A 12,067-nucleotide genomic window follows, 5' to 3' on the forward strand; every position below is an offset into this window, starting at 1 on the left:
CTAGTGGCACAGGTTATGCACACTGAACCCTCAGCTCGGCTGCTCTCTAGTTTTAGATTGACCTCTCCATTTGTTTTACCATGGGCCTTGCCATGACTCAGTAGATGTGTATAGTTCCAAGTACTCTCCTGTTCATTAAATTAATGCCTTCAAAGCTTTACTGTTATATTTAAAATACTTAATATTTCACTACAATTAAAATTTTAAAAAAATTTTAATGAAAAAACTGAGTGCTACTTTGTACAGAAACTGTGTGGCCCATAACTAAAGACCACATTGGCCCACATTGAATTAGAACTATATGGACCACTGGAAATAAGGACTAATCAGACACTCCAGCAAACTTTTCAGTGTCTTCCTACAATGCATTCCATCCAAAAGTACATGAGCAAGTTTCTGAATTTTTTGACATTTCCAACAGCAAGAGAAAATCCAGGCAATGCAATTTTTAGTCCAAATATAAAATATTCAGTACATTGTCAAATTTTATTACAATCACAGGGAACATGAGATAAAATCTGATCTATTAAGAGAAACCTGGAAAATACTGTCATACACTTGTGACCTATAACTGACCTCCTGCTAGTAGTGAAGAGAAGGGAATGAATAAACTAAATTAACTAGCTGGTCTTAAAAGGAGGAAAGTATTGCCTTTAATTTTTTTTTTCTTAACCAGTAAATAAAGCATGATAGTTATGTTTTCTCAACCAGCAAATAAAGCATGATAATTACGTTTATGGTCACAGTGCCTGGCACACAATATGCTCTCAACAGATATTAACTGTCTCATCTTTTTCCACCCAGGAACCCAAGGCCAAAGGTTACAACCCATGTGTTATATAAACTCTGAATGTAATAAAATTTGACTGTCATCTGCTGCCTGCAGACATATCTGCCTTAATAAGAGCTATTCCTGTTATATTTGCATTATCAATACACATCTTTTCCTCCTTCAGCTTCATTCAGCAGGCTCTGTGACCACTCTGATACAAATTCTACCCCAATGGCAGCTAGAACACTCCTGGTATCCCAGAAGGAACAGAAACAAGAGTTTGCTCTGCCTCTCGATCTGTACTCTGGGCTTGGAAGCAGCAGCTATCTTAATAAGTCTGCCCAGTCTTGCTTCTCATTAAGGAATATTTAACACTCTCCAAATATTAATAAGGATTTTCTTACAAATGTGATCTTACTTGGGAGCAAAGCCTTATGGCTTTCTTTTTATAAACCAGACTAAAACCACAGCATAATCCTTCTGTTAATAAGGAAGGAGAAAAACAAAGAATCAGTTCTTTGCTTGTGGCAAGGAATATGTTGTTAGACCTCCATGCATCTGTGGACTCTGTAAAAAGAAAACTCTTACTAATAATTTCTGAACCTAAAGTTAACTGTGACTCCCAATGAAGCTTCTTCCCATAAACTAGAATCCTTTTAATCCTGAAGCTGTGTATTTCCAAATTAAAAAAAAAATCACCTGAGTCTTTCTTTAAATGTGTTTAACAAAAAGTTCTTTTTTGCCAATGTGTGTCAGGCACAAAGAGGATTCAATTCTTAACAAATACTCCCTAGTTGCCTAAACCACAAAACTATTGGCACAGTCGAATATATATTTACTTGATTCCTACGCTGTGCAAGCCTATGCTTGTTGTTTTAAGGAATATAGGAAATATTAAGTGTCTGTTCTCACAGTCCAGGCAAATCTATACATAAACCTCAACTCCACCACTAACTAGCTGGGTTAGCTTTGATTTTCTTATTGGAGCATGTTCTAAAGATCATTTGACATGTTTTTTTCACCATAGATATGTCTTGTGCTGCTGGGAGAGCTTACACTACAGTCTGAACTTCTACAGAGCCTTTTCCTACTGTAAACCTCACTCAAAAATGACAGCCTTCCATTTCACAAGGTAAATAGACCACAGCAGTATTCCCAAGTATGGAATATGCTAACTTCACCCAAAAGAGGCCTATAAGAGGTTGTGCTTCCTTCCTAGTGGTGGAACTTTTCAAACGGATTAATTTGTCCCTTACTTTGCCCTCAAAACCAAGGGTCAACAAACTACTTGTCACAGGCCAAATTTAGCCCACTGCCTGTTTATTGTGAGTAAAGTTGTATTTTCATACAGCCCATTCATTTGCAAATTGTGTATGGCTATATTTGTGCTTCAACGGCAAAGCTGAGTAGTTGTGATAGTGTCTGGCCTGCGAAGCCTTAAATCATAACTATTTGGTCTGACCACTTGCAGAAACAGTTTGCCAACTGCTGCTCTGAACCTCTGAACACTTAGTAGTCCCTCTCATGTGGCAGATATCTGAATCTTTAGAGGTTTTATGTCTTATCATCTGTTGTCCATGTATTTTTCCAGACCTCTAAACTTCTTGACAAATCTTGCTCATCTATTCTGATTAAATAAGTTTATAAAGTGGCATGGGCACCCTATGATTTTTAACTTCTTAATGATTAATCACATTTAGCCTTCCATTATCTTTCTCCAATGCATCAATAGCTCCCAGCAACAGCCAACCAATCCCATAATCCTTTTATTGACTACTTCCCTGTACCTCTCAATTACCTGATATATTGTACCGGAAGAGCTTTTTCATCCAATAATATACTTCCGCAGTCCCCTATCACTGAAACATTGGACAACTGTACTGCTATATCTTGCCAGGGTTATCATTCCTCCTCCTACCAACTTGTAGGTGATGCACCTCTCAAATTCCACTTTAGTATCTGCTTTTGTACTACCCCTGGTACCCTAATATCAACTGTCATTGGTTTGGTTCCTTAGAAAAGGAGATGAATTTACATGCAGCAGAACTTTTGAGGGTGTGCGCTAAAGATCAACTCCCAGAAGTGAGGAAAGCTGAACTGAGCATAGGGAGGAATTGAACTGTGATGAAGTTCTAACAGAGAACTCAGATGATCCCATGGAATGCTCTGGAGCTGAGCCGGCCCAGAGAAAGTCTGGAGGGCCAAGTCATTGTACTCCCACAGCAAGCAGTTTTTAACAGTTTGCAACAAGGGGTGGGGTATAATCTTCAGTGAGGCAGCTCTCTTCAGTCCAGAGCAAATTGTAGAAAGAGTTATTGTATTTGTGAGCTGTTAGTAGACAATAGTTTCAGCCTGACCCCTGAAGTGGGTCTAGACAGCACAACACACTATCCATTCCATGGATATAATGAGCAAAAAAAAAAATCCTAGAAGGGTACTTTAATTCCAATGGTGAGATGGTTGAAATAACAAGCCAATAATAACCAAAGCTAATAGTCAAACGCTCTTGGAATGAGTTCTTGGAATCGAAGACACCTTTACATGCCACATCAGATGTGTATTGCTGATGGGAATGTCAAACAGTATAGCCACTCTGGAAAATAGTTTGGCAGGTTCTTAAAAACTAAACAAGCACTTGTCATATGGCCTGCTGATTGCACTCTTAGTCATTTAACCTGAAGAAATGAAAATTGATATTCACGCAAAAACCTGTACAAAAAAGTGCATTACAGCCCAACGCTAAACCCAGATGTCCTCCAATGGATGAATGGTTAAACAAACTGTGATACATCCACACTATATCCACACTATAGAATGTTACTCAGCAATAAAAAGAGGAACAAAAAAACAAAGAACTATTGACACATAGAACAACCTGGATGGCTCTTTATGGTGAATGGGAAAAAAAATCTCAAGAGATTACACACACTGTAGGGTTCTAGTCATATAGTATTACTGAAATGACAACATTACAGAAATGGAGAATAGGTTGCCAGGCTCAGGAATGGTAGGAAGAATTGAATTGGCTGCAGCAATAAAAGAGTAGCATAAGGGATCCTCCTGATGGAAGTATTCTGTTTTTTGACTGTGGTAATACATGCAAGCACATATTTAAACTAGTGATATCTGAATAAGATGAATGGATTCTGTCTATGAGAATTCTCTGGTTATGATATCGTACTATAGTAATATAAGATATCACCATCGGTGGAAACTAGTTAAAGGGTATACAGGTGCTCCCTATATTGTTTATTGCAACTACATATAAATCTACAATTATATCAAAATAGAAAGTTTACAAAAATATTTTGTGATGTGTTTTACGTTCTGTAAAATATCCAAATAGAAGTTTTAATTAAATCATAGTTGGCAACAATTTGCAGGTATTTCTATTGTTTTTGTTGGTGGTAATATTTGCTCATATGAACCTAAGCACTATTAGGCCAGGCATTTACTCACCAGATCTGGTCTGGGGTTACATGTGGGACTGAAAACTCACATATCATCTGGTTAGAGTAGCAAAAAGCAAGAAGACCTGGACAGTCTTCTCCATGCACAGGCCAAGCAGAGATGCGGGGAGCAGCAGGAGGGATTAGAGTCTTGCATCCTAGGTTGACTTATCTATTTACCATTTTATTGCTTGAAATACAAAACCTTGTTAAAATTCATGTGCCTGGGCATAAGTTTAACTCTCAAGTTAGACATGTTACTTTAGAAACACAGATGGAGCACCTTCAAGAGAACGGCGGATGATTTCAGCCAACATTTAATGGAATTAGAATATTGGAAGGAGCTCATACTATTTTGTTTATCCTACAAAAGGACAGTCTTTAGAAGAAAGGTGGTAGGTTTTTTTTAATGTTATCATGATTCAGAATTACACCTCTAGGAGCAAATTACAAAAGGAGTATTTCAACTCAATATAAGAAGAACATTTTAAGTTATCGTTACCCAATAATAGAATACACTGCATCAGAACATCATAGGCATCCTCATCCCCAGAGAGATTCAAGAAGAAATGGTGGCTGAAAGAGAAGCAGAATGAAGGTTATATGCAATATCTTCTGAATTTCTTTTGAGACTTCAGAATCTATAAATAGATATTTTTACATAATTTATTTTATATTTAGGATAATTGAAGGAAGGAATGATTTTCAATGAAAAGGGCTCATTTAAAATTCTTACAATAGCCAGAAAATAATTTTGGCACCAATTTCAATTGGTGGCACTACACCTAATGCCCAAGAAGATAGAGAACTTCCTTTGCTGTGATGTAGATTTTTTCTTCCTCAAAATTGGTACGATAATCAGTTGTACTTGATTTCATAATTTTTTGTGTGTTGAATAAAATTTTATTAAAAAAGAATAAAAAGAATAATTTATATTTTATTATCCCTTGGATTTAAAATAACAACTACAATATTGTTATATTTTCTACTCTTTTTCTTAAAAATTTAATAGCACCTTCATTTAATACATTAGTATATAATCTCATCATTGTTATTTAAATTGTCATATTATTTCCTGCTGTCATCTCTTTAAGAAGAGAGATGGTTTACCCTATAATATTTTGGGGTAAATAACCCTGTTTGGAATAGTAGAGTAAATTTACATGTGGTTGGTGAAAATAGTATTCCAATTATTATAAATCCCTGGTAGAAATATGGCATAGGAGAGAAGTTTACAGGGTAATATTATGGTATGTATTTTTATCTATTTTATTTTATTTTATTTACTTTTATTTTTTGTAGAATCAGAGTCTTGCTATGTTGCCCCAGTGGTCGCAACTCCTGGCCTCAAGTGATCTTCCTGCCTCAGCTTACCAAAGTGTTGGGATTACAGATGTGAGCCACAGTGCCCAGTCTGTGTGTGTTTTTATAACTGGAAGTACATGACATCTTTCACACAATATGCAAATGCATATTGAGGAAGGAGGGAGAGCAAATATGTCTAAAAGTAATCACAATAAGTCTTGACCCATTAACTGTACAGATCAAAATCCACACCAATTTTAGATTCAGAGAACACTATGTCTTTTTAAAAATCTATTTAGAAATTACTTACAGTATTTTTTAGAAAATGCACAGGAACCCCTGTTAAGAAATAAAATATTCCTTGCAATAGTTTGCTGAGAATGATGGTTTCCAGCTTGATCCATGTCCCTATACCTAATGTTAAATGACGAGTTACTGGGTGCAGCACACCAACATGGCACATGTATACATATGTAACTAACCTGCACGTTGTGCACGTGTACCCTAAAACTTAAAGTATAATAAAAAATAAATAAATAAAATATTCCTAACAGAGTTGAAGGCCACACACAACCTTGTCATTTCACATGCCTATTTCACTGTCCTTCCCAATCAGAATAATCATTATGAACTTGGTGTTTATAATACCCATACATTTTATACCATTTCTTTCCAAGCACTTTTAGGAACATTTAGAAACTTTTAGTTACATTTAAGAAATGCACACTGAAACAAATATAGTTCTATGATGTATTTATTGTTCAACAAGAGACACCAATTGTACACTGAAGTAGGAAACCATGGACTGGAATTCAGAGGCTTAACTCTGGTTCTGGCTCTCCATCAGCTAGCAAGTCACTTATCAATACACCTTATTTTCCTAACGTCTACAATGAAGAGGTGAAACTAGGTTAGCTGTTTCAAGCTTTTTACCAAAACAAAAAATGCTTTTTGGTTGTTTGTTTTTTTCAATTTATATTCTGCAATTTGTGACACTAGTAAAAGTACCCGGTCTACCTTTCCTAGTTCATAAATTATCATAAAGTCACCAACAAATTTTCTGGTCTGTGTAAGGTACTCAATGTTTTCCCTCTGAGTAATTTTAATTCTAATGTAGATGAAAAAAATAGGTCATTTTAATATACCTGTGGTACATTCTTATACTGGGTATATAGAGTCTCTCTCTCTGTCTTTCTCTTTCTCTCTGTGTGTGTGAGTGCGTAGGCAATATCTGAAGGATGATCTTTAAGTATCTAGAATAAATTGAGTCAAAAATCTATTTTGAATACAGGCGGCAGCTTCAATTTCAAAAACATTTACTTACAGGTCTTTCTATGCTTTGCATTCAATAATTCAACTCAACACAAAATGCTGGCGTCATTCTCATCTTTTAAAGGAATGATAGGCATGCGTCCAGCTACATGATAAACACAGACTTGTATTAAATTTATTTATATTTGAAGTTGGACTATAAGTTGCAGTAGTCTACATAACTAAGAATCTCTATTACTCTAAACACCCATATTTTCAGACGTTGGTTTTCATATTCAATGTTTCAAGACTGAAGGTACAAGTGAAATTATTATCAAAATATGGTCCATGCACACCTGCATTAGAATCACATATGATATTTGTTAAATTCTGAGTTTTGGAGAACTTACTCAGACCTAATGCATCGTAATGCAGGCCATGAATATGTTGACACAGAATAAATAACAATTGAGAACTGCATTTCAGAAAAGTCTCTTAGCTGATTCTTTTGTTTCACAACTTCTCTCTAGTACAAGAGCCCAGCTCCCCTCTCCAGCTCCATTAGAGCCTCTGGGATCTATTCCACCATCAGAATAACAACAACAACAATGATAATACAATACTCTAGAACTTAAATTGGCATAAACTCTCAGCTCTTCATTAGAAAGAGAATCTATTTGGTGGCATAAATGAGACTTAGTATTTGTAGGGACCCAGATCCCTACTGACAAGAGCCTGAGTCTAGGAAGTACTTAACATAGTTAGAATCACTGCGGTAATTACAAGAAAGGTTCTGTCATGTTAGTTGTTAGTGTGCAGAAGAGATTTTTATCTTCAAGAATAGAGCATAATTACCAAATGGAAAACAAAAAAATTCATCCCAGAAGCAATATGTTAATTAACTAACTTAACAACATGTTGTCTTTACATTTTGACTTTGATTATAGCAGAGTGAAGCTGGTGTGTGGGCAGGGTGGAGGTAGGGGGGCAAGGGAATGGAGTGAATAAAACATCTTCCAGCTCTTTGGCTTTGAGGCAGAGACCAGCTGTCAAAATTAATATGAGATTCATAGGTTCAGTACCTGACATAAATTAGACTGAGTGGAAGGAGAAATGTTAATGGAACTTGAAAATAAATCCCATAGCACCTGTATGTACAGGTTTTTTTTTAATACAGTGATTATTCCCAGATGCATCATTATGATGACTTTCTAAAGAGTGAACTTAGCATCCTGAGGTCCTTTTGTGGGGTGAGAGAAGATGCAAGTTGAGACAAAGCATCATATTTTTACTGACAGGAGACCAAAACAGTCAATTAAAAAAAAAATCACTAAATTGTATAAAAAGTAGCACAACTAAATTTATTTAATTTTAAATGCAAATAAAGTATTGAAAAAGTTAATTAAAAATATTCTGAAGGTTTAGTTTTGTTTGATGTTAGCTGGAGAAAAACATTTAAATTTTATCTTTAAAATAAAACATTGATTGGGTGATCATAATCATGTCTGCATGTTCCAGAGAAACTACCTGTGTGGCCATATCTCTGCGGGAATCCCCACAGTTAGTTAGGTCCTTGCTAATCAAAATGTGTTACTTACACCTGCAGCGTCAGCATCTCCTGGGAACTTGAAAGAAATGTAGGCTCTCAGGCCCCACCCCAGACTCGCTGAATCACAATCTGCATCATCATCAAATCTCAGATGATTCAACTGAACATGAATGCTTTTAAAGCACTGATTTAGGCCATTAAATAAACTGCCTCTTTTTAATTAGTTTGAAAAAGAAAATACTTTAAAAATAAGATTTTATTTTGCTAGGGCCCTAGACAATTGAACAACTTACTATTCCACATCATAAAATGATTTTAGACCTGGAGGGGTTTTTGAAACCATTTTATCCAATCCTTTGTTTTATAGATTAGGAATCTAAGAGCTCAAAAGACAGAATGACAGGCCCAAGGTCATACAGCTATTTAATTACAGAGCTGAAAAGCAAGCTCGGATGTCTTGGTTTCCAATTCAAACAAGGAAAGAAAGCAATACTGATCTGAAAATAGTCCGTGACGTTTCAATTATTTTTTACAAATATTTCATACCAAAAAGAAAAAGAAATACATTTCCCATCACTTTGCCTCACAGACATGTATACAATTACTTGTTTTCTTGGTTTGTACAATAATTGGGTCAAGCTGTCATATGTATTTAAAGACACACTTTAAAATTAAATTTCTTTTTACACTAGGACCTCTCTTCTGCTAGCTCTGCTCATCTCAGCCACTAGTCTTCAACTCTGCTAGTCATTTTAATGCTGGTTTTTTCATCTTTGATGATAGATGTGTTCACTAAATAGGCCCACTATTGTGTAAACGACTAGTTACCAGGGATCACGGGCGAAAGGCCCTTTTCAAGACAGAAGAGCACTGGAGAGAGTGGACTGGGTGTTTCTTTTTCAGTGGTAGGTAACTAGTCCTTGAATATTGCTGAGTCAAAGGAAAACCACCAAGCCCAGAACCCTCACGGCAGGTAAAGCTGTGCCCTGTTAGGAGAAAGACGCTTCGCCAACACTAAGATGTCACAGTGCCAGTGTGCTGCTGAGGCAGTTGAGATTGAGGCAGCATGTCATACATGCTGTTTTAAATGCTAATCTTTATAAAATATTGGCCAAGCGATACATGCAGCAGAAATTTCAAGATGAATAAAGAGTTGTAGAGGAGTAAAGATTGAGAAATTAAGAAAATATTTTTAAAATTTATTTTTATTTGATGTTATTACCAACATAAAAATGGATAAAAATGTATTATGTTACAACTGTAAATTTCCTTTGACACCTAAATCACTTATTAAGACTAAGTTAGGCAGTGAGAAAGATGATTAAACAGCCCCCTAATATCTATTTGAATTACAGCACACCTTCTCTGGAATTTTATCACTGGTCAACTTGATCACCTTACCTCCTGTGAGATTTTGGTATTGGAGGATACATGGCTGAGAAACAGAGAAAGAGGAAAGGAGAGGGAGAGAGTAGTGAGGTGGGTTGGAGTAAAATGAAAGCCAGAAGATGTAACCTAATGTGTTTAAATGTAAATAAATATGCAAATATGCAGTTAAATTACATATTTATTTCCTGTTGTTCTTCTAAAATTGAATTTAACTGATGTGTCATACTCTGTGCATTTTAGAAATGATTTCTAAGTATTAAATTTCTATTTCTGAGCACTCCATTGAATATGGAATACCCACAATAAAAGATATGTAAAATTGCTGCAAAGTATGTATGGAGCTCAGCACTACAGAACGTATTTGTTAGGAAATATGTCTACTGTCTACTGCAAATAAACAATGAAATTCCTAGGTAACCTTAATGTGCTATGCATACAACACACTGTCCACTATTTTTTTAGATAAGGATACAGGAGTTTCAGGCATGCCAGTATCCTGTCTGTCCCTGGGTTCCTCTGTATGCACTAAATCTTATACATTGGCATGAATTCCCTCTCCATCCTGCCTCAGTTAAAATAGTATTTCTTTTATCCTCCTCACTTTGTAGTCTGGGAGGCTACTAGCTTGTGAGTGGCAGCTGCTCTCTGAATGGCGCTATGGCTGAAACACAAAACGCATGGTAATGTCAATCACATATAATCTCTCTCAAATACACCTAGAAAGAGGAAGTATAAAGCCTTCCCATGGACATTATTTTGTTATTTTTCTTATTTGTTGTTGTTGTTGTTGCTGTTTGTCCATAAGCCAGTTTATTTTTTTCTCTAGAGTATATATGACTTTCATTTTATTTCTCTAGGATGTAGAGATGACAATGTGGTTTTTAGAATTAAGCTACAGAACATAAATGAAAATAAATGAGTGCTGAAGACTTCTTGTTCTTGGAATGTGGAAGAAAAACAGAGAAATGCTCAGCAAACAATCTAGAAATGTACTATAAGATATAGCGAACATCCTTTTACAGGTATAGCTGAGTTTGCAAAAAAGAGAAATCCCAGCTGATAAGAAATGCAAGGACAGGCCAGGCTCGGTGGCTCATGCCTGCAATCCCAGCACTTTGGGAAGCCTAGGTGGGTGGAAACCAGAGGTTAAGAGTTTGAGACCAGCCTGGCCAACATGGTGAAACCCTGTCTCTACTGAATATACAAAAAAATTAGCCGGGCGTGGTGAAGGGCAACTGTAATGCCAGCTACTCGGGAGGCTGAGGCAGGAGAATCACTTGAACCTGGGAGACAGAGGTAGCAGTGAAGTGAGATCATGCCATTGCACTCCAGCCTGGGCAACAAGAGCAAAACTCCGTCAAAAAAAAAAAAAAAGAAATAGAAAGAAAAAGAGAAAGAAAAGAAAGAAAGAAGGAAGGAAGGAAGGAAGGAAGTAGGAAGGAAGGAAGACAAGGAAAGAAAAAAGAGAACAGAACAGAAAAGAAATGAAGTTCAAGGACAACACACAACACAAAACAATGTAAACAGAAGCAGACCCTGCCAACAGAGACTATGGGCTTTATATCTCTGGGACTTCTTCTCTGATGCCCACATATCGAAAGCAGAGGAGGCCTTTATACTCATATAAAATGAAGAATTGGAATTGAGATCCCTACATAACGTCTGAACTCATACATGGCTGATCGTTTTGTAGAAGAGTAGTCTAGGAACAGTTGCCTGTCTCTGACTGGGCTTGGAGTGAGGAAAACATCTCTTAAGATTCTGTAACCAGAGGCCTCTGTCTTATGCTTGCCCAACATACACACTGGAGTGATCAATTCAATCTAATGATTACTTAATGAAAGAAAGAGAAAGACAAGGTGAGAAATTAATTGGTTCTATGCCTTTAAAAATTTCTTAAAACCATTATTAGTTAAAGAGGGAGGTAAAAAGTCCTTCGGGCAAAAAAAGAAGGCATATGCAAAGGTCCTGGGTTGGAGAAAATAGGGCACATTTGAAGAATCAAATGAGGTCTCATGAAAAGGGAAGTGAGACAGCAAGAGAGACTAGAATTGGAGTGGCTCAAGATAGACAAATTATGAAACCAGGTGTACAAACAGCTAAAAATAAGCAGAGCTGCACCAAGTGAACACAATTGGGGAACTGACACATTTGTCCATGACTAATCACTAAAGGCGTTTTTATGGGTTACTGCATTTCACAAAATGAGAGATCTTTTTATTATTATTTTAGACACATTCGTGGCAAAGGACTACATGAATACCATTGTCATTTTTTGAATCCGAATCCTAGGTCCTTGAGCTAGAACTAAAAATTCTATAAATAGTTCCTGGACAATTTTCTAGACTTGAT

The sequence above is a fragment of the Pan paniscus genome, chromosome 2 (genome assembly GCF_029289425.2).
Source record: "Pan paniscus chromosome 2, NHGRI_mPanPan1-v2.0_pri, whole genome shotgun sequence".
In the NCBI taxonomy this organism is placed as follows: domain Eukaryota; kingdom Metazoa; phylum Chordata; class Mammalia; order Primates; family Hominidae; genus Pan; species Pan paniscus.